Genomic DNA, 23,826 nt, shown 5'->3' on the forward strand with positions numbered 1-23,826 from the left:
TCGCAGTTAAATTGGAACAGGAAGGGACCATACCCAAACTGTTCCCACAAAGCTGGGTGCATGAAATTGTCATAAATGTCTTGATATGGTGACACCTTAAGGATTCCCTTCATTTGAACTAAGGGGCCAAGTCCAACCCCTAAAAAGCTACCCCACACCATAACCCCCCCCCCCCTCCACTAAACTTTACACTTGGCACAATGCAGTCAGGCTAGTACCGTCCTTCTGGCAACCACCAAACCCAGATACATCCATTGGATTTCCAGACAGAGAAGCATGATTGGTCACTCCAGAGAACACATCTCCACTGCTCTAGACTCCAGTGGCAGCGTACTTTACCCCACTGGTGATGTAAGGCTTGGATGCAGCTGCTTGACCATGGAAACCCTTTCCATGAAGCTCTCTTTGCACTATTGTGCTAATCTGAAGGCCACATGAAGTTTGGAGGTCTTTAACTATTGACTCTGCAGACAATTGGTGACTTCTGCACACTGTATGCTTCAGCATGCGCTGACCCCTCTCTGTCATTTTACATGGCCTACCACTTTGAGTTGCTGTTGTTCCCAGTTGCTTCCACTTTGTTATAATACCACTAACAGTTAACTGTGGAATACATAGTAGCAAGGAAATTTGCAATATAGTGTGTGTGTGTGTGTGTGTGTGTGTGTATATATATATATATATATATATATATGAAAAAGAACATTTTATCTGTAGAAAAGCAGGTGGAAAAATATGCTGTTGCAATGGCTTTTCACACTGTGAAATGGGTCGTGGAGGTGGATTGTGGGCAGAGTAGATTGTAAGAAGTTAACTCATGCTGGTGGTACATGCAGAGTGGAGACATAGTCAGGTTGTACATACTTCACATGCATCGATCTTTAGATATCACGCTGACTTTACTTTTTCTGCTGGGCCATCCAACATGCATAAAACCCAGCTTGTGGAAAAGTTGCGGAACTTAACTATTACACAAGGTGTGGAGGAAAAGTCTGTTCTGTAGCATGCTAACACCGGGTTATGATTATTAATATGATACAGAATTTATATAGCACAAACAGTTTACACAGCTATTTACAACATAAGGACAGAGTACAGTTACAATACAATTTAATTCAATAGGAATCAGAGGGCCTTGCTCATTGGAATTTACGATCTAAGAGTTTCAATGGTAACTGCAAATTGCATATAAAAAGAAGAGGATTGTAAAACTCACAAATAAATAATGATTACTGATTGCCTTTCCAGTCATCATTAAGTTACAAACATACTTGTCATATTTTATTACCTGTTTAAAACCACCTCCAGTGTATGTAGCCTATGGAAAAACAATTTTAAATTACTGAAATTTAGGAAGTGTGGCTTTCTAAAACTAAATTAAGACTTACAGTTTTTGTATTGAAGATGACAGTGTATCTTGTTATGTTTACTCCTTTACTGTGAAGTTTATTGGTTATTGTTATGTTATGGTAAAAATAATATGGAAAGAATATTGTGCAGCAGTCTTTCTATGTTTGTGCATAACATTCATGAACTGCATTGTATTGCAGCCAAGAAATGTGCATAATAAAGTTTCTAATTATAACAATAGACATTAACCGTTCCCTTCTTGATTCGGTTATTAATAGGAGTATAATTGGTGTTATTGTTCATAACTGCGATGCACATGTTTATATTTATCTAGAATGACAAAGGCCTAATTGTTGGTAATACATTGTAAGATTATGGCTCTGCCGGGAAAATTGTATTGTTCTGATTTTATTAGATCGTAAATGTTTTAGGACAAAGATTGATAAAAGAAGGACTATAATACAAACATCACAATAAGCTTACATAGGATTAAGTGTCCCTACATTTTCAATACAAGTACTAGACACTAGACTTACCTGTTACTATTATTACATATTCAATCAGAGTACAGTTTCTTATAATTTGAGCACCAACTACCAAATGTCTAGAAGACTTTTATCTGTGTGGAATAAAATGAACGTAAAGCCAACATTTTTTTCTTTGTTTTAGAGAGAATGTGGAAGGGTCAGAACCGCTATCAGGTGTTTATTGCTGTCTGTGTCCCTGCTGGTGACCATCGCCTCCGGGAGAGGAAGTGATGGGAAATCTAAAATCTTTGCCTTGCCACAGGAACAGGAGGTGAGGGGATATCTTCCAATAAAGCTGGGTATACACTAGTACAGGGGTCTCCAAACTTTCTAAACAAAAGGCCAAGTTTACTGTCCTTCAGACTTTAGGGAGGCTGGAGTGTGGCCAGCGGAAGTAGAAAGTGTACTGACATCAGTGGGAGTAAACAATACTACATCTTTGATGTTAGGGGATAGAATAGTGCCCCATCATTCTTGTCAGTGGGAGTAATAGTACCCCAAGGTTGCAGTCAGTGACAGGAATAGTTCCCTATCACTGGTGTCAGTGGCAGAAATAGTGCTCCAATGTTGGTATCAGTGTGAATAACAATGCTTCATTCTTGGTGTCAGTGGGAGGAATAGTGCCCCAAGGGCTGGATAAAGGAAAGCAAGGAGCTGCACCTGGCCCCTGGGCCACAGTTTAGAGACCACTGTACTAGTAGAATTTCAAATAACATTCTTAGCAAATTTGTACGAAAATGCTTAGGAAAATGTGTACAAAAAATTTCAGTACATTGGAATGTGGTTTGAAAGTAGTTCAAGATTTTCTTTGCTTTTAACATTTGATTTTGGAATGAACGGGCTTTACAGAAAGAAAAACACATATGCTGTTAGAAATTTGTACATTCCAGAAAAAATTTCCATCGTGTTCCTTTGAATTTTCTTGTCATTTTTTGACCCACTAATCATTGGAAATAGGAACAAATGTTCTTACAACATTCTTACAACAAAAAGATGTTGAACAAAATTCTACTAGTGTAAACCCAGCTTTGCAGCTTACTTTGGAGAGAACTTCCATTACTTCCTATTGTGTCTCTGGGAGATGATGTGAAAGGAAATCTCCCTGAAGGAAGCTAAGGAAAAAAGGTGGGTGTCTTACCCATTCTCTACTCTAATAAAAACAATTTGGCATTACATACACTTTTTCTGTATGGAAGACAAAGTTCTTCTGCTAGTTTGTAGCTTATCCCTCATCATGATATGTATGCTTGTGAGGTGAGCATTGGTCTTAACCTCTTGCAAACTGCATAATGCATACATGTGGTGTTATGAAAAGTGGGCTTTATTGCCCAGCAGCCACACATATGCTTCCACAGCAGCTGGAGATTATGTGCTGAGGGTGCTTACTGCATGCTCTCATCACATTGACCAAACTGTCACCAATAGCTCTCGGTCATGGCCTCTGATCAGGAACCAGTTGGATGAGCTCCTGATCATGTGATCGCTGTGAGAGCCAATCATGGTGGTCATGTGAAAGAGAAGCTGCGCCACCTCCCAGGAATTAAAGCCCACTTAAAGGGTCACTAGGAAATGGTGTTAAGGGTTCACATTGAGGAATTGCATCATTAAATCAGAGCTTCCTAGCCCTTTTCAGCTTCTGAGATCTATAACGTGTTTCATGGTACCACATGAAATGGATAACCAGAGTTATTTTAGTAGCCTGGCTACAGTAAACTAAATTAAAATGTGTTGCTTTATGTTACTGGACTTTGCACATCCTTACTGATCTTGGCACCATTATTTAATAATGCTTGTATAAAAATTATCCTCATAAATCTTTACTCTTGTAATTAGTATTGTTATTACTACTGCTACTGGTTATAATGTTAGCAATGAAAATAATAATACAAAGTGCATTATATAAATTAGGCTGCTCCTGGCACACAGATACTGAGAACCAATATGGAGGCTGCTGCAAGCAACAACAAGTGCTGCTAAAAGCTTTACATGGCTCTGCAACCACTGGCTTTAATCTGCTGTTTTAGACTGTTAGCTGTAAAAGACACAATGCTTTTCAGCACTAGAAAGACATATTCCATTGGATAATGGAACTATTAAATATTTTGCTGAATGCTCTTTTGGGCCAAGAGCTTTCCCCATGGCACCATAGGTGGTAGGTTCCCCAGATGATCTCATACTAGGAGGGGACCCGGAAAGCTAATATAATAACCCCCCCTCCCCCTCATTCTGCTGCTATCTACATTTGCACACAAGGTCAAGCCTTCCTATGCTGTATCCCACGGGGATGAGCACAGAAATAGAAGAGGGAACAAGAGGGGAAATGACATGGAAATGCATGTTTCCTGCAAGTATTAAGCACACAGTTATGTGGCACTTATGTGTATTGTATGCATAACAAAAGAGAATACCAATATCAGCATTTCCATATATTACGACTCTATCTCAGCATTAAGAGCCAGCACATTTAAACTGCACATCATACATCGATCCATAGGCTGAGATGATGGGCATATGCAACAATCAAGTATTAAGCAATAATAAGTCTGTAAGGTATTGCATTCATTTATTGAATGCAGAATACAAGTGACTCAGAAACATAAAATGTATATAAAGCAGCTATAATTTCACTGAAGTATATTTTGTCTATGATATGAAAACATACATTATTGCACATCACTAATGTTCCCAGCTACGGCTGTATATGATACACATCAAGAGAGGACTAGTCCCTCCAGAGCAGCCTTTCTTAACCTTTTCAATGCAGAGGAACCCTTGAAACAACTTTACAGTCTCAGGGAACCCCTGCTAAAAATGACTATATCTACAGCTCATGATACATTAGTTTGATGGTCAGTTGAAAGAATGCTCTTTACACTTGTGGTCATTGAGAAGAAGTACCCCTTACCGAAAGCTAAAAGATCAATGGTGTCATTGGGAACTTATCTGAGAGGGAGAAATTGCTCCTTGCTCAAAGAACCCCTAGCAACCTCTAGAGGAACCCTGGTTTAGAAACCCTGCTCCAGAGGGTATACTTACCCTCTTGATTTATAATTTTGAGGTAGATGTCATAGATACATTTACTCTCTGAGCTAAAACTTTTAGAGACATAAAGGCCTGCCCAGATAGTCCTTGCTGGAATGTCCAAAGTAATACATGGAGAATTCAGCCTAACTTGCAAGGCAGCATTACTGGGGACGTAGTCCAGGAGACACCACTATATAGTGCCAAACTGGGATCTCAAAGGAACATTTTTTTCTCTGAGATCCTTGAATGTGATGAAAATGTATCAGACGATTAAACTCACCAAAGTCTCACCAAAGTGAAAACTATTGCTTTATTGATGTGCCTATTCCCTGGACTGTGCATGTTGTGAGAACAGCCCATCAGGGCTATGGAAAATTTTGATTTGTTAATAACCAAAGCATGCCTAGATCTATTGTTTTTATTGTTACACTGTACTTCAGTTTATTGATGATGCAACATAATGCAGTTTTAAATCAAAACCAAAAATGTAATGTATTGCAGCTTACTAACAATTAGATGTGGTGGATGCATTTGTTTTCTTTATTTAGGCTTTTTTCCTCTTTTTTTCATCAGGAGATCTGGTCAGTATTAGAGTCTGTCCTGTATTAGTTTCTACATTCTGGATGGAGGCGCAACAGAGACAGCAGATTGATCAGTCTGGGGGAGGGGAGCTTTAGATGGACTAGTAGATTTAGATAAACTAAACTGAAGCCAAACTCCAGCTCACACTTTATAAGCAGTTACAGCAACGGTTTTGCTTCTTTTTTTTTTTTCCAAAAAAACAAAGTTTATTGAAAACAAGATACAAATTATCACATGAAAATGTACAGATGAAGTGCACATAGGACATACAGCAAAGCATATATCATACAAAGGCAAATGAGGTCCAACGCAAAACCAAACAGTGTGGATGAACTAGGCCACGACAGGGTTGTGCCTGTAATATTTAGGTATGCTTGTCAAGTGCTAAAAAGAAAGAGACGTTTGGCCTCCTACCATATTGTCTTGCGGTAAAAATCTGTAAGGGGGAGACGAGCAAATACGATGCCTAAGTAGAAGTCAATACTACAGAATACGATGGTGGAATTGTGCGAATGTAGGACAATTGTGCAATTGTCGTGGGAACCGCTGACGAGTTGCGGGAGGTGATGCTGACCACATACTCAGTGTTCTATTGGAAAAATTTCCGAAATGTGTGTAAGCATATGAAAAGAAAAGAAAAGAGAAGGCGAGAAAAAAGGGAAAGAAAGAGGAAGAGAAAGAAAGAAAGAGAGAAAAAAAAAAAAAGGGGGGGGGAGGGGGGGGGGGGAAGGGAAGCAAATATGGAGGGTATAATAAGAGAGGGGACAACCATCAAAAATATCTTATCCTCAATACAAACAGTAGCGGGAGTGGGTGGAGCCTACGCTTTCATCGGCGTCAAAACAATGCGCGTGTAACACAGGGGGGAGTATGATAGCACCCTCAGGTCAAATACTACTAAATAACACTATCGAGAAGTCCAAATCAGGTTCAGACGGGCTGGTCCATGAGGGATCGATACTCCGGGGTAGTCAGAAAATGGGTCCAACAGGCCCATACGTGAGAGAATTTCGTAGGAGTGTCGAGGGCAGTCGCAACCAGTTCTTCCATGTCCGCCGTTTTACCCACTCGGGTGAGCCACTCACGTATAGAGGGAGAGCGAGTGGAGCCCCACAGAACCGGAATACTGTGTCTGGCTGCGTTGATCATGTGCATGGCTAATGATTTAAAGTACTGAGCCCTGGGAAGGGAAGAATGATGGAGGAGGAATTGAGCAGGAGAGAGAGCTAAGGGTAAGGTAGTTATAGACACTACTAACCTATGGACCTCCTGCCAAAATGGTTGAAGAATCGGGCAAGACCACCAAATGTGAAGAAAGGACCCATCCGGGGTCCCGCATCTCCAGCAGCTGTTGGGGAAGGCGGGGTTAAAATGATGAATTCTTGAGGGAGTTCGGTACCATCTAGAGGCTATTTTGTAGCTGTTTTCTTGTGTCGAGACATTGAGGGAACATTTATGAGAGTATTGGAAAACCAGGTCCCAGTCTGAGTCCGACAGCTCAGCATTAAGATCTCTCTTCCAAGCCCGACATGCGGGGAGGGAGTCATAAGACCGGCTCTCCACTAGAAGTGGGTAGATCTCCGAGATCAGATGTTTCCGCGGTTCAGCCTTCGCGCATGCAGATTCAAATGGGGTAAGAGAGCGAAGCCAGTTATGAGGGGGTTTATGAGAGAGCAGATAATGTCTGATCTGGAAATATACCCAGAAAGGGAATTCGCGAATACCCAGGCTTTCTTGCAATTCTCGGAGTGTTTTCACCTTGCCCTTATGGAGAAAATGTTTCACTAAGATCTGTTTGTGTGGCCAGTGTTTCATTAAAAAGTCTTTATGCATTCCAGGGGGAAAGTCAGGGTTGAGGCGTATGGGGGTCAGGGGATTGGGTGTGCCAGAAATGGCTGCAGATCTACAAGCCGAACGGAAAATTTTTAACGTAGGTCCCACCAAAGGATGGGTGAGAAGAACTTGTGGCGTGTGTTTCGGCGAAAGCCAAGGAATCGATGCCAGGGGGAAGGGTGAGCAAGCATTCTCTATAGATATCCAGTCTTTAGAGGCAGTGTGAACGTGCCAATCAACTATCCAGGAAAGATGACACGCCCAATAGTAGCGGTAAAGATCAGGGAATCCTATACCCCCTTTAAGTTTAGAGAGGGTTAATTTGTTTGTGGCTCCAAAGGAACAGTGAACACAGTCTTTTGCAAGAAGCAAAGAAAGCAAGAGGTAAGTGAATTGGTAATGTTTGGAAGAGATACAGGAGACGGGGAAGTACATTCATTTTAATGATCGCTGCCCTTCCAAACCACGAGAAACAAGGACGGTGCCATTTATTGAGGTCTTCTTGCATAGAGCGAAGAGCGGGAAGAAAGTTTTTCACGTAAAGGTCATCAAGGTTGCTGGTGAGCTGGATACCAAGATAAGTTAGGGAATCCCTTTCCCAGTGAAATGGGAATTGGGCCTCACAAGCAGAGACTAGCTCAGCAGACAAGGTAATGTTAAGGGTGGCAGATTTGGAAAAATTAATTTTAAAATTCGACAAATATCTGAAAAGGGCAAAGTCTTTCAGTAGGTTCGGAGGTTCGGAAGAGTGATGTGAGGGTCCGCCAGGAACAAAAGAATATCATCCGCATAAGCTGCAAGCTTATATTCCTTGTCTGCCACCGTGATTCCTTTAACATCAGGGTTTAAACGAATTTTCCGCAACAGGGGCTCAAGGGATAGGACAAACAAAAGCGGGGAGAGGGGGCATCCCTGACGTGTGCCGTTCCATAAATGAAAGGAGTTTGATAGATGGCCGTTCACCCGGACCCGGGCAGTAGGGGCAGAGTAGAGGGCCATTATAAAGTTGAGCATCTTCTCACCCAAACCCAGTGCCACTAAAGATGCGTTCAAGTAATCCCAGGCAATCCTGTCAAAGGCCTTTTCTGCATCCAAGGAGAGGAAAAAACCCGGCGTGTTAGACCTGCGCAGCCAGTGATGGAGATTAAGGGCCTTGATAGTGTTGTCCCTTGCTTCTCTACCAGGGATGCGTGAGTTCCGAAAGGGTCGACGCAGCCAGAGTCCGTTTGTGTACTCTCTCCAAAGAGCGGATCCTATCTGAGAGGAGCTTCAGACGCTCCTGTTTGGCTTTCTTACGTCTCGTTGCAAGGGCTATGAGGCTACCCCGAATGACACACTTGTGGGCCTCCCATTGTGTGATGGGTGAGGTGTCTGACGAGCTATTCAAGGAAAAATATTCAGCCATATTAGAGCGGAGCTCTTGAACAATAGCAGCATCCGCAAGAAGGGAAGCATCCAAACGCCAGTATTTGGAGCGCGAGTGCGAGATGGGGAACCGTAGCGTCATGGAGATGGGATGATGATCGGAAAGGACCATCGGTTCAATGGTAGCAGCATGGAGGAGAGGGAGATCTGGTTGCGACAAAAAAAAGTAGTCTATCCTAGAATACTTATTGTGTGGTGGGGAAAAAAAAGTATAATCTTTAACAGTGGGGTAAAGTGTACGCCAGGTGTCATGTAATTGTAGAAGCTGTAATTGTATATGTATTTGCCTGAGAGCCTTGTAGGGTAGAAAAGAACTTCCCGAGGAGGAGTCTAGCAGAGGGCTCAAAGGGACATTCAGATCGCCTCCAAGTACCAGTAACCCTTCCTGGAAAGCGGCTAGGGCAGAGACGATTTAGCGCATGAAGGAGACCTGTTGAACATTGGGGGCATAGACATTGGCGAATGTGATAGGTCTGTTAGCGAATACTCCCTTTATAAACAGGTATCTACCCTCAGGATCCACCATGGAATCCGTTATATGAAACTGGAGGTGTCTGGCGAACAGTATTGCAACCCCCTTAGACTTAGCCAGGGGGTTGGCGGCGTGGAGGACCGTGGGGAAGTAGAAATTGTAAAGCTTTGGAATGGAGTCTTGGCGAAGATGCGTTTCTTGTAAAAAGACCACATCCGCTTTCTGTTTGTGTAAGTAAGAGAGGAGCATGGAACGCTTTTCGGGTATGTTCAAACCTTTGACATTAAGTGAAAGGAGTTTCAGAGACAGTTGTCCCGTCTGTGAGGCGGAAGAAAGCATGGCTGTTGGAAGGCGGAGCCTGAGTCCGAGGTTTCGGTATGCCGAGGATCCGGGGGATGGGAAAAAGGAGGGGGGAGGGGAAAGAGAAAAAAAAAAAAGAGGGGGGGTGAAAAAAAAAAGAATATAGATAGTATACGGCTAGAGGAACAGACCCGCTGTTCCACGTGAGAGAAAGAAAGCAGGAAGAGGGGAAAGGGTCGGGGAAAAGGAAGAGGAGCAGAAAGAAAGAAGAGAAGCTCAGAAAAAAGATATGGATAGAAGCCGAAAGAAAAGGGTCAGTGGAGGCTCGCCGAGCTCACTGTGTGGGGAACGAGGTCGGCGTGAAACCAGGAAGTGCGCATCCGCCGGCCGGTAGCCCCCTATGAGAAATTATAAAACAAAAGGCAAGAACAAGGGGGCGGGGTTCGAGAGAGGTAAGTGGTGTCAGAAGTCCGCAGGGGTGGGGCATATAAAGGTTTGGGTACCGGTCTTCCGTGGGAGATGAAGTGGTATGTGACATGCAGAGGAAGAAGACCTGGGCAAATTTAGTAGGTGTATCACAAGTGAAATGTTGCCGAGCGAGGGGTCTAGCTACACTTAGTATTAAAGAAGTGTAAGGCACATACAGAGTGACCGCATTGGGAAGAGCAACCTACGCCAAGGTGGGCGCGAGACAGTAAAGGGGTACCGCACTGAACAGAGAATATCGGAAGACCCCTGCACATATTACAGGCAAACCACATCACAAGGCACAAACATAACAAATCAACAATATCAAAACATGAATGAGCATGACAAAAACAGATAAAACGTCAATAAGCCCCTGTTCAGCAGTTACTAATGAAGCCCCCTAAGATCATCATCCCACAAATATATGAGTATCAAGGGGACTAAATAAGACATAGAAAACCCTCCTCCCCCTACCCCCCCACACAAAGATAGTAGCTAGCGTCCCCAGGGAAACAAAGGGTACGAGCATCACCTCTCTCGGAATGGCGTAGGAGTGGGGAGGAGGAGGAGGAGGGAAGTGAGCATGGGAGTGATCAAAGGCACGCAGGCCCTCAGGTATGCCATTTCGGCCAAGTGAAAGCCGGGTTGAAGAGAATGACATGGTTCCATTCTGAAATGTCTAGCCAGTAGCGGGGAGAGATGATGCTCGTCCACACAATCAGATTCCACTGACTATACAAACATTTACACTCCCCGAAAAAAGCAGTTATCCTTCCCCGCATACAATAACCACCTCCCCTCAAACCACCCCCCGGTGGAAATTTAGAGACACTAACATATTCACGCAGAAATTATACATTACAAATTGAGCAGGGATCACTTCCAGAGGATCGGGAAGGCCAAGCGTTCCAATGTCCACGGAGAGGATGGGGGGGGCGAACAAATCATCACCGAACAGCCCCAAGCGAGCAGCAGGACGTCTGCAAAGGTGTGAGGGCGAAGTTCAGAGCTTGCCAGTAAGACGATGTTGGAGGATGTTCATCGCCCAGGATGCCTCCAGATGGTAATAGGAAATAGAAGGCTAGGAGAAGGCACAAATCGATAACCTACTGGAGGCAGAGGACTCGCTGTGGAATGCGGAGAACTAGGTGACGAGTAGTAAGGCAGAGCCCAAAAACTGTTCCCCCTTGTATGAGGACGAGACAGCTAGAATGGGGCCAACTCCCAACCCCTTGTAAGGCATGAAGGAACTGTGGAGGCCCAATATTTGCGCATAGGGCAGTGACAGAGTTCCATGAATCACAGACTGCAATCTTGACGGATAAGTAGTAAAGGCAGTAAAGTAGGAGTCCGACGAGCATTGATCAGAGAGCACAAGTGCGCAACTGGAACATTTGGGGCGGGTGGACGAAAAAAGGTGTGCACTAACAGTAGAACGTAAACACTCAGCAGGGTATGCATCAAAGTAGCAATGTTGAGGGAGGACCAGGGACCATTAGGTTTTGCGTCTTGGCCTCCTGTGCGCTGGAGAGGCCGTCGGACTGAAGGTAGTCGTGGCGTGCCCCATGAGGGGTCTCGGAGGGGTCGATGGGGCCATCCGCCCTCTACGAAAAGACTGACCGCGCCAATCCATAGCACTATCCTGGGCTACCAAATCCTGGGATAGCGGTAATCTCATGGAGCTGAACCAATCAGGCAGGTCAATCAGCGGGATGTCTATGGAGGCACAGAAAGAGGGCAGTTCTTCAGGGGTTCGCAGGTTGTAAGAATGGCCACTAACTTGTACAGAGAGACAGAAGGGGAACCTCCATCTGTACGGAATGTTACGCGATCGGAGCGTATCCAGAAGAGGGCGTAAAGCGCGCCGTTGGCGCAGGGTGGTGCTAGATAAGTCCTGAAACAGTTGTATTTCTGTCCCCTCATATAAAAGGCGCCCTCTGTCTCTAGCACATCGGAGGACATCTTCTTTGAGCGGGAAACTGACTAGGCAGCAAACGATGTCCCTGGGTGGGTCTGCATCTCCCCTCCTGGGGCGGATCGCTCTGTGCACACGTTCGATGTCTATCGGGGTTGCTTGCGGGCGACCAAGGAGGTTATTGAATATGGCCATTGCTGCCTTGGGAATATCGGTATTTTCTACTGATTCTGGGAGACCGTGGATTCTGATGTTACGCCTGCGGCCACGGTTATCTAAATCCTCAATATGCCTGTGGAGCTCTCTGATAGTTGACGTGTGTATCGTTGACTGATGTTGTAAATCAAGAATGGCGGAACCAGTTTGCCTGGATGCGGATTCCACATGATCCAATCGTGAACCCATGGCCCTTAAATCATTATGCAGATCCCCTAATGCTGCAGTGAGTGTGGCTGTCAGGGTGGCCTTAATGTCAGCGGCCACAGCCTGAAGATCCCTTAGGGACAGAGATTGTGAGGCAGAGGGGACATCATGCTGAGGCACTGTGTCTGGAGCTGCCTGCATGTCAGAGCAGGGAGGGTTAAGTGTGTCAGCAGCCGTAGAGAGGGGGTGGGAGGGGGATGCAGCAGGAGAAGGAGATGGCTGCAGCCCTTCCCTTTGCTGCTGGGAGTGGAAGAGCTCCTGTATGTGTCTCCCCTGCACACCCTGGCCCCGTGGGGAGCGCGTTCGGGCACCGGATGAGGTCCGGTCAGTCTTCCCCGTGACGTGACAGCTCCCTCTCACCCCGCTCCGTTGTGTGGCGATATAGAGGGATCCGGTCGGCGGGAGCTCCCTCTCTATGCGCCCATCTTCCAGCCGCGGCAGACCCCTAATTAAAATGGTTCCTAAGTCATTGCTTGAAAAATTAAAAGTCAGCAGCTACAAAAAACCGTTGCTGCTGACTTTTAATAAACAGACACTCACTTGTCCAGGGATCCAGCACCATCCTCACCCAAGCCAGTTCCTTCATCGGTCTTTGCTCCACGGCACTGGCCTATTAATTGACTTCTTCACAGCCAGCTGCCCAGTGCCCATGTGCGAGCCACACTATGCTTTGTGAATGGTCCCACAGCTTTCTGGAACCTGTGACATGTCGTAGAAAGTTGTGGTCAGGGACAGGGGAGAAGAACTTCTGCTAGGAGGCCTGGGCTATCAGAGCAGAAGTGGGAGCATGGAAACCTGTCGAACATAGGTCCCCTGCCCAAAAAAATTTCCAAGTATGACAGAGGAGGGGGGAGAGAGGGAGGAGGAAGAGGGAACGTCCCCTTTTGGAACAGACACTTATACAACATACGGACACTTTTTGTACCAGTATTTTGATTGGATTGCCAGCTAGGTTTCATTGTCCTGTAATTTAAAGCAACACTGTAGAGTGTACTCATGAATTAGGTTTTTGAACCAGCTCAGCACTTACTTCAGGTATCTGGATAAATAGGTAAAAACATAAAATGTATGCTAAAAGTAAATATAGCCATAGACAGGTAGTTTTTTCCATTCAACCAGTGGGCTGAATGAAAAAAAAATGAACAGATTCCTCCATCCACACAAACGAGGTAGACAGAGGAATCCTCCCCTCTGAGACATTGTATTATGACAGCCAGATCCACCATTGTCAGAATACATTAATTAGCTGCATCAGTCTCTGATCACCAAACATTTTATAGCTTTAAGCCTGGGTTCACACGGATGTGGTGCGGAATTCGCAGCTTTTTCTGTGTGAATTCCGCACTGCATCAGAATCGCACCCCATTCATGCAAACAAATGTGGGTGTGTATGCTAACAACACCCCAAAATTGGTCTGCAAAACATGTGCAGAAACGGATTGCATAGGTGTGAAGACCCATGTGATCCAATTCTAGTGCGGACCCAGAAAAAAGGGTCCTGCACCTTTTTGGTACGGGTGCGATTTGAGCCATACTAAATGTATGGCTCCAATCCCACTGCACACAATTCGCATGTGATTTTCACAGGAATGCGGTGTGGTTCCTGTGCGAGTCACATGCGAAATACCGCACCGCATATGTGTGAACCCAGCCTCAATAGAAGTCAGTCGAACAATTGACTTCTGTCAAGCAGGGATGGTCACACACTGCATGAAATTTTGCCTGTCCTTGCTGAACTGGCTGAATTTGAATCAGTCTATGGCCAGCTTTACTAAATACGCAGACATGCTGACTCCTCCTTTTCAGCTTTGTGTTGACTATGAGGAAAGCCTGTGTGATTTGGTTGTTTTGTACCACAGGCTACGGTTTGCTTGAGATAAAGGTTGTTTGAAAAGTGGTATACTGGAAAATCTGTCCAGTGTGTCCACATAGAGGTGATATTCCTAATGTAATAATGGTGACTTAAGGTCCCACACTATCCTTCAGTTTCTAACCATATAAAATGGACATCCAAGGGTTCCACTTGAATATCTCTCACTTCATAGACATGGAAGTCAAACAAGTAACCTGCCTCTCTTATACTAGTTTGTACACTTTCACCCCATACTTGACAAATGTACTGGGATTATGTGGGGTCACTTCTGTGAAGGCAGAAATGTCACTAAAACATTTTTCTACATTTAAAAAGAATACTTCTTCAGTGGAAAACAAATTTAAAAATATGTAAAAATGTTCAGTTTTTTCCTTAATACCTGCTTGGACAGCAAATGAGAGGATGACAGGTGCTACAGAATTATAAGGTAGGTAGGCCATAATGGATCGTAAATATACTAGTATGGACTCTCTGAACTCTGTTGCCCTAAGTCTTAATGGCTGATATTGTTGTATAGTTACGTAGTTAGGCTTCATTCACATTTGTGTGGCTTGTCATTTGACGTTGGACACATAAAGTTGCATGACAAGTCACAGCCCATGTGTTTCAATGGAAGCCGTCCAAATCTGCAACTTAAAGTTGCAACAAATTCCTGCACTACTTTGATGCAACTTGAATGCCATAGAATGCAATGTGAACTCTCAAAAGTAGCATGAAAGTCACATCTTAATGTAGCACTGCCCCTTGGGACAAGCTGGAATATATTATGGGTCCTGCGCTCAATAGCTCCAACCCTAAGCAAACCCAATCCCTCTGGCACAACTGGTAATGAATAGCAAATACCCCGCCAAGAAATTTGCTGACACAGGGTTAAATGAAACAAGAACAATTTTATGGAGAATGAAATGCAGTGTAGAGGGGTGGGGTTCCCCTTTCAACTTCAAAACTTACTTTTCTTCTTTTATGCAATGCAGTAAATTTGGTCTGCCACTAGAGGGCTTCACAGCCAAGAGTCTCCGGATGGCAGAGTCGCACTTTAAGCAGAATACAACTGATATCAAACAAATATCAGTCCAGTGGGACAGCTCACCAGACTCTGAACACACAGCAGGGTCCCTCTATCCGCGCTGAGTGCTGTGGTGCCTCCTCCTCTGCTTGGACGGGCTCCACATGTCCCTGTCTTTTCTCCAGCCTCGTGTCTCTCTGTTCTCCCCTTCACTTCCTGCTTCCTCCCCCTCCCAGCGTTCTTTGCTGTGTAGTGGATGAGTCATGAACTTGGCAGAATGCCCAGGTTTTACAAACAGGAGAGAGAGAGAAAGGACTGACTGCTGAACATGTGATTCCTTCTGAATCCTCTTGTACAAGGAGCCTGCTACATTAATGTTATCAATGTAACAGTTGTGCAACAGTCAAAGCCAAAGTCAACAGCCAAAGTCACATCCAAGTTGCACTCATCCAAAGTTGCATCACGAATCACAATGTAAAGTTCAAATGGAAATCGCATGACTATAGAGTGTGTCAATGGAGCCTTAGTCTGGTTAAAAAAAAGACACAAGTCCATCCAGTGTATTACCCCACTGCTTGTGCTTGCTTTATGCAGTTTACTAGGATGAACCGCACTACTGGTGCTTGCCTTGTGCACTCTACTAGGTTGCACCGTACGGCTGGTGCTTGCCTCATGCATTTAACTTGGATGTTCAACGCTACTAACACTTGGTGACACAGTATGCTTGACTCTTTTTGCAAAGAGCCCCCTTACAGAGATCCTCTGGATCAGAGCAGGCAGTTAATGTACCTCTTTTTAGGAGTGTGAGACATGCATCCATTCTCCCTCTCCCTGCAGTTCTCTACACTGCTGCCCAGCGTTGGTTGCCAAGCAACACTTCCTGCACTGTCAGATGTGCCTCCTCAGCCCCCGCTGCCCAGTATTGGGAGTCATCCTTGTTGTTAGGCAGCGGTTGCATGTCCCACCTTCTTTGCAATGACTGGGTGATCTGCTGTAGTCCTCTATTTGAGCATCATAAACCAAGGTCTCTGGGCTTGTGATAGTGTTCTGCTACCTGATGCAAGAAATTATGCCTGATTTAGCATTTCCCTGGACATGTATTACCTCCTGACTGAAACTTGCCCTGAGCCTTCCCTGGAAAACAGAATACACTACTGATTGCTGCCTGCCCTGGCCCTTGCCTGGATAACGGAATACTCTATTGATTGCTGCCTGCCCTGACCTTTGCCTGGATAACAGAATACTCTATTGATTGATGCCTGCCCCAACCCTTGCCTGGATAACGGAATACACTATTGAGTGCTGCCTGCCCCAACCCTTGCCTGGATAACTGAATACTCAGTTGTTTGCTGCCTGCCCTGACCCTTGCCTGGATAATGAAATACTCTATTGATTGCTGCCTGCCCTGACCCTTGCCTGGATAACAAAATACTATATTGATTGCTGTCAGCACTGACCATTGCCTTTCACACTGGCATTGAAAGCAGGCATTCGAAGGGGCTTTTTAATGCTCCTAAACCGCCTATGCAAATGATACTATGAAAAGCACACAGTGCGATTCACATTATCAAAACATAAAGCGTTAGCGTCACGTTGATTCAGAATTGAAGCCTCATGACTAGAAGAGTTTGAAGTCTTCCAACGCCTCCCATTCAAGTCTGTGGTGACACTCCACAAATGCACTGGCAGATGCTTGTGGGGTGTTTGCAGTACAGTTTTGGCTCATTAATAACATTACATTTTTTATAGGCATTTGTGGTGTTGTTATAACACTTGTAAAACGCTTATAAAATGCATCAAAACTGCGCATAGGGCATTTGGGGAGCATTTTTAACGCTTGTAAAATGCCAGTCTAATGCCCATACTGAAGCTCATTAATGCCTGTCTAATGCCCATACTAACATTATAGGAGTGTTTGTTAAGAGTTAGATATTTAGTCAAGTGTGAACAAGCCCTAAGATACACAGAGCACAGCTCCGCTCTGTCCCTTCGTCACTGGGTGTGATTGACAAGAGCAGGAGACAATGGCTCCCACTGCTGTATCCCAGCCAGTTAGGGGGGGAGAGATCTGGGAGAGCCGCTGCTCTCGTGCACTTCGCTGAATCTGGATTGTGCTCAGGTAAGTATTAGGGGGACTGAGAGGGTAGCTGATTACTGAAGGTTTTTGTACCTTCATGAATAGAATGCATGAAGTTAAAAAACCTTCCACCTCTAGAGCCACTTTAAGTCCTGAGGATATCCAAGTTCCAGTAGGCCAAGGGCAGCTACTATAAGTAAAGCCGTACTACCGTCTGCTATGTTTGAAGAACAGAATGGAAACTGGAAACCTTACACTGCTGTTTTCTGCAGATTCCTGCTCAGAATTTGAATCCCACTGTAAGCATTCTCCACTGCATTTATCAGGCATACCAAGAATTGTATACACCCCATAAGTACTGTACATTTTTTGGGATATGGGGCTGCACTGCAAAAAACATGCACAATAGAGAAAATGTAGATGTGTCAAAGAAGATTATGACAGCACTGACAGAAAAATTATTACATTTGTTAATGACTGATGAAAAAAAAAATCACACCTATCCCTGAAAAATGATTATCAAGGCCAATCACTCAGGGCTGAAGATCAAAAAATAATATACCTGTTTACTATTGGTTGTAGCAGCTGCTCTTTCCTCCCTATTTGAATATAGACAGCTTTTGAAACGAGTAGTTGCATTAGCATTGTCAGGATTTGCACTGTTTCCCAGATTAGTATTTGCTGGAGCAGCAACACAATCTGAGAATGATAGATGTAATCAGTAGCAATCCTCCTTAGTAAACATTGGCTGTGATCAGCAGCTAGCTCTCCCCTTCCCCTCACAATCACACTGCCTGTAAAGAAGGCATAGGAGTGCTGCCAGCTGATCACAGCCAGTGTTTTCTACTTGTAATGACTGTGATTGGCTCTTTTGAAATTGCCTGTGGTCTGCACTGTCTAATGGAAGATCAACCATGGACATTGTGAGCACAACTGGGGCGCAAGGTCATGTCCTAATTGATGCCCCAACTGACCACTTAATTACACTGGCTGGTCTTAAGTTTCAACTTTCCCTTAGCATTGGTCTGTTACAGTCTCTTCATCCTCACTCACCTGGTCATCACAGGTGACAACTGCTTCTCCTGGGACAAAGAGATCATTAGTGGCATTCTGTGAAACGTAGTCAAGACTATGTGATTGGCTCTGATTGTAGGGATATACCTGAGTGAATGCAAGAGAAGATGCTTCCAGAAGCATTTACCACTTGTAGCTGGTATTCTGATATAATGGCTTTCATACTAAATCTCTGAATTACAAATAGTATAGAGATCAGGAGTTCAATATCATTGGCTAAGTGTGAGCATGTGTCCAAATAAGGGCACTGATGTCGCCAACATCTCGCCTCTTTGTTTACGTGTGCTGCGGTGCCGCGAGTGACCCAGCCCATAGCTGATTGGACTAAAAAAAGAGCAACTTTGAAGTTAATGAGAAACAAATCCTATCTAGCTTCCACTTTACAAGGCTGAATTATATTACAGTGAGATCAGCGCATAGGGTCTACAGAAAAACAATATATAATCTCTTCTGACATGAGCCAGGAAAGTTTAGATCATGTCAACACTGTATAAAATATAACATACAACATATACAGTATATCACTTTTTACATTGCAGAACACTAGATGACAGTTGCAATGGTAAGTCAAAATGAAGTGATTAATTTAATTATTGTTCTTCCTTGAAATTATTTTTGGAATGTTAGCTACTTGGAAATAGTAAAGGAAGGTGACACTGACACATTTCTTCCTAGGAAAGATTAATGATTTCCAGTTTAACATTTTACAAGCTCATTATTCTTGCTTCTATATGGCTGTTCTAAATGAGACGTAAACCCTGAATGATATTTAGTTTGTTAAAGCACTATGTATCACAAACAATTACCATTTTTGAAAGTTAAATACACAAATGAAGTACATAGGAGAGTGTTATTTTGTCTGCCAAAGCATTTGCATTTCTCTCCATTCAGTTCTGAGATTTACAAAGCTCTGCTTCACAGTACATCCCTGTCTGGTTTGGCAGAAGACCAGATTTGCCTCAGCTACTGTTGAGTAACACTTAGCTGTCTTCTCCCCGCCCACTCCCTGTGGACAATTAAATGAGGAGCAGGAGACTGATAAGCTCACCTCTTTATCACTCTGCTCCCTCCTCCAATCAGCTTGCTCCATACGCTGAAGCACAGCTCCTTGTGATTAGCTCCATGTGCTTCTTCTCATTCCCCTTTTCTGATCTCTGCAGTATATGCACTGCACAAGGCTTATGCCAAATCAAATACTTGCTACTTTCTAATCTCTGCAGCCTCCTTGCAGCCTCCTCTTGTCTACATGGAGGCACTTCAGCAGTGGCTGCATGACGTTTCCCAGGACAATCTTCCTAAGGTGACAACAGTGGACTATGAGTGCATGCAGGCAAGGCCTAGGTCCAAGGTACCCAGTCAGAGAAAGACCACACAGACAGCCCTTAATTGCTATTATTTATCTTGTATATTTTATATAGGTTAGCAGTAATCTTGCCAGGAACCTTTCCCTGCACTAATCACTTTTCCTACTTTCCCTAATCAGTAGGGTCTCTGTCCCTGACCTAGCACTTACTCCAGGCATGCCGCAATGATGCAGGAGACCATATATATAAGATTTCTGGTCAAGATGGCCACCTGCTTCCAAATGCTTTTTGATGGCCACATACAACCATTGACAAATACACCATACCAAGGAATGTTTTAACAATTCTATAGCTATACTATAGAACTATACTATAGCTGTTATTAAACTCTGGCAATGGAGGTATTACAAAACCCTCAAGAAAAACAAAAGATAAGTGAGCGCTTATGTGAATATATGATGAGCAGCAGCTGTACACCAAAAAAGGCACCGTATCAGACCTTCAATAACATAAATGTGAAAGAGGAGGTGCAGCGCTATATAACTAGACACAATAATAAATAAACCACTAATGGTACACAATAGTGATAAACAGTGACTGAAATTAATAACGCCACTAAATGGTGGCCGTAAAGTGAGGAGAGTGAAACAGTCCAATGAAGGAGTGCTCTTGAGATCCGGGATGATCTTCAAACGTCCTATATGAAGGACCAACAGGTGATAAAATATGAAGACTGCGCACTCACCAGATACGCAATCTTTATGCGCATTTGTGTAAAATATCACCGGACCTCCTGTATCCTCATCCTGGTCTGGTCAGATCTGGTCAGCATATCCCTCAAGGCCTGGTATCCAAATAGATGTAGCTTTTCCGTAGATTTGGCCGTTTTTCACCAATGCTGAGACTCCCATCCTCGGGGGGGATGGGAGTCTCAGCATTGGTGAAAAACGGCCAAATCTACGGAAAAGCTACATCTATTTGGATACCAGGCCTTGAGGGATATGCTGACCAGATCTGACCAGACCAGGATGAGGATACAGGAGGTCCGGTGATATTTTACACAAATGCGCATAAAGATTGCGTATCTGGTGAGTGCGCAGTCTTCATATTTTATCACCTGTTGGTCCTTCATATAGGACGTTTGAAGATCATCCCGGATCTCAAGAGCACTCCTTCATTGGACTGTTTCACTCTCCTCACTTTACGGCCACCATTTAGTGGCGTTATTAATTTCAGTCACTGTTTATCACTATTGTGTACCATTAGTGGTTTATTTATTATTGTGTCTAGTTATATAGCGCTGCACCTCCTCTTTCACATTACAAAACCCTCGTTCTACTCAGGATATTTCAGAACCTATGGAATGTTCTGCTAGGGGTCTTAGGAGATGTCAGTTTTTTGAGGGCCTAATTAGAAGTCATTTGCAGGTTTATGACCCCCCCTGAGACTGTTTATTCAACTAGATATGCTGAGCTGGTTGTTGCTAGTAGGTGTTAATAAGAGGTGTATCTGAAGCTGACTGGAAAATGTAATGATTTTTGTAACTGAACTGACTGTCCATAAAGGTGCACATTGTTCAGTGCCAACCAGTTTGGGGCTCATTGGTCCTTACTATTGTCCCAGCAGTCTCCAATAGAAGGCCCTGTGACAGGGTAACATCACAGCAATCCAGTTGGAAGGCAGGGACAAAGCATTGGCACCCTGTAAAACAAAGTGTCAGAACAATGACTTGCATAGTAAGATCACCATGTCATGGTTTAGCCTGCAGTTTCCTGCCTGTGAAATCTTTACCTCCTTGCTGCAGTGTTTCTGCTAGACCTGTGATTCTATTCACATGTGCTGCTGGCTTCTGTGTTCAGCTATGGGCATCGCCTGCTCTACTGTGGATTTCTATTTATGACAAACCCATTTAGAACAGGGGCTTTTGAAGGGGACTATGGGCTAGCCTTCTACCAACTGATTATGGTCCATGTAGGAGACTGGGGATTTTGTCTGCTTTTCCCGGTCAGAGCATGAAGGACGGCTGGGTCCTGAAATTCTTTAACTGGCTGGAAGTATCTACCGGGATTATGAGGCCAAGAAGTCCCCAGAACAGTGGTGCATCTGTGGGAACATTGTGTCAGACAGACTGTGCAGATGCACCTTCACCAGCTGGGGATATGGAACTCTTCTTGGGCATATTTCTTATCTTGCCTTGGCTGGTCTTCAAGAGCTGCATACTGCAGCATTCGCCCATTTTGCCCCAGCTACTACCAATTCTATATATAACTTTTTATATTATTTCCACCAAAGATGTGCCACTTGGTAGCCTAGATCCGAGCTGGATCTGGGGTGGGACATTTAGAAACCAGTGGTGTAATGTACAGTATTTTATGTATACAGGGCTGTGGAACTGTTTCTAGGCATCCTGGTGGGCACGCCCTGGGTATTCAAGACTTATTGTGTACATGTTTTCCAGCACATAGACAATGTTGGGAGTGTGGGGAATTCCTGTGACTATTAGCCATACTGATAAGACTTGTCTAGGTGCCTAGCTATTAATTAGATTATTGTTTAAATGTTGTATTGTCATGTTTTTACTGGTCATATGCCTTATCTCATCTATGCTAATACCCCAAGAGGGGAATGTCCACCTGGGAGTATAAAGTATGTGTCTGGGTTTTAATAAACAGTCATTCTTTGGTTTTGCCTCAACATCTTATCTATGTATGATTCTTGAGGTAAAGGGCTAGTATTAGCTATCAGTCTGCTGGAAGGGTTTGGACAGGAGGCACTGTTTGATAGAGGCACCCAGTCGGGCTGCCAAGCTGTCCTTCATAATATCCCTTACCCTTCTATCACTTCCTGGTCCACCTCTCAGTCTGCTATCCTATATAAGACATACTCTGTGTTGCCTGAGCAACTTCCCAGTTTTCCTGTGCTCCTGTTTTGCCTTGCATTACTTGTATTTTGTGACTGACTTCCCATATACCAACCCCGGCTTTGTCTACCATTTTGGCTTGTCTGCCGCCTGCTGCTTGCCATGACCTTAGCTTATTTCCCAGATCCTCGTCTAACTTCTGTCACCTGTACTCTGCATATGTAAGTGGTCTCCAAATTGTCAGCTGGGAATACCTGGTGGTTGCAAAATTTTTCCAGCTTGCTAAAAGTTTATCCCCTCCATCAGGGTCCCTGGTGAAAAAGCAGGCTGGGACTTAGACTCCGCACCCTGGGGAAGCACAATTTGGCTTTCTACAAGAGCTCACTACCACAGAAACTTGACACACCAGGTATTAATGAAAGCTATGGATTTACAAATATTGAAAATGACTTTTGATATTACATTATCATGTTATAAAAACATATCAGATTACAGTTGTGGTCCAATATCACAGCCATCCCTGCAGTTCTCGCACCAAAGCACCCTTGCCAGACAGCATAGCCCTGACGCTCACATTTTACTTCTACTGCAGTTGAAGCTCAACTAAACCAATTTTTTAGGGTGGATGAAAGGTAAAAAGCTATTTAGATTTTTTTTTCTGTTTATGTTCCCACTCAAGAGCTTTCTTCCTCACTTCATGCCCCTCAAACCAGGAATTAAGAGGTAATTTCCCCAGTCGGGGCAGCCACAGCAGTTAAAACATCAAAAAAGTGCTAATTCATCCCCGTTTTACTAAAATAAAAGTTTTTATTTATGTATTTGTCCACAGTGTGGGGATTTCACATCACGTCCTGTTTTGTTTTGAGCTCATTATACAGGAAAAAGGGGTACATGGTGGGCCCAGAAAGCAGCAGCAAATTTACAGTGGTATTAACACTTTCCCAATCTATCCATAAACTTAAAAACATGCTGATAATAGGACTGAGAAGAGGGAGCAAAAGAGAGGGAGCAGAGGGATATCCTCCTTCATTTTCCAGCAGTCTGGGGATGTGCCTTGACTGGGCTTCTGCTGCACTGGAGGTTGAAGATGCAGTATCTCTGTGTTTTCGGGCAGGAGTGCTTGGATCATTAGACTGGCTGCACAGTATTAAATTTTTTTGGCAACTGAAAAAGTTGACATATATGTACTTGTCATCACCTTTTAGAAAGAAGGAGAGATTTATTAAATTAAGGGCCAGTTTAACTTTTGTGCGTTAGCTTTGTTTCTGAAAACAGTATTTAACCCAAAAGCAAACATTTATTATATTGCAGCT

General features: G+C 43.9%; 1 protein-coding gene across 4 annotated transcripts in view; it reads left to right on the plus strand.

Moving 5' to 3' along the window:
• CHRM1 (cholinergic receptor muscarinic 1) overlaps nucleotides 1-23,826 on the plus strand; it is a 372,474-nt gene that overhangs the window by 85,991 nt on the left and 262,657 nt on the right. For 2 of the 4 annotated variants that reach the window (XM_089684791.1, XM_089684793.1), the window contains one exon: nucleotides 2,020-2,148. The exons of the other annotated variants lie outside the window; for them this stretch is intronic. The gene's annotated coding sequence lies outside the window, so the exon portion shown is untranslated. The remainder of the gene's footprint in view (nucleotides 1-2,019; nucleotides 2,149-23,826) is intronic. 4 annotated transcript variants of the gene reach the window in all.

The sequence above is a fragment of the Staurois parvus genome, unplaced genomic scaffold (assembly GCF_062004578.1).
Source record: "Staurois parvus isolate SC_StPar_1 unplaced genomic scaffold, SC_StPar_1.0 ptg000356l, whole genome shotgun sequence".
Taxonomy (NCBI): Eukaryota; Metazoa; Chordata; class Amphibia; order Anura; family Ranidae; genus Staurois; species Staurois parvus.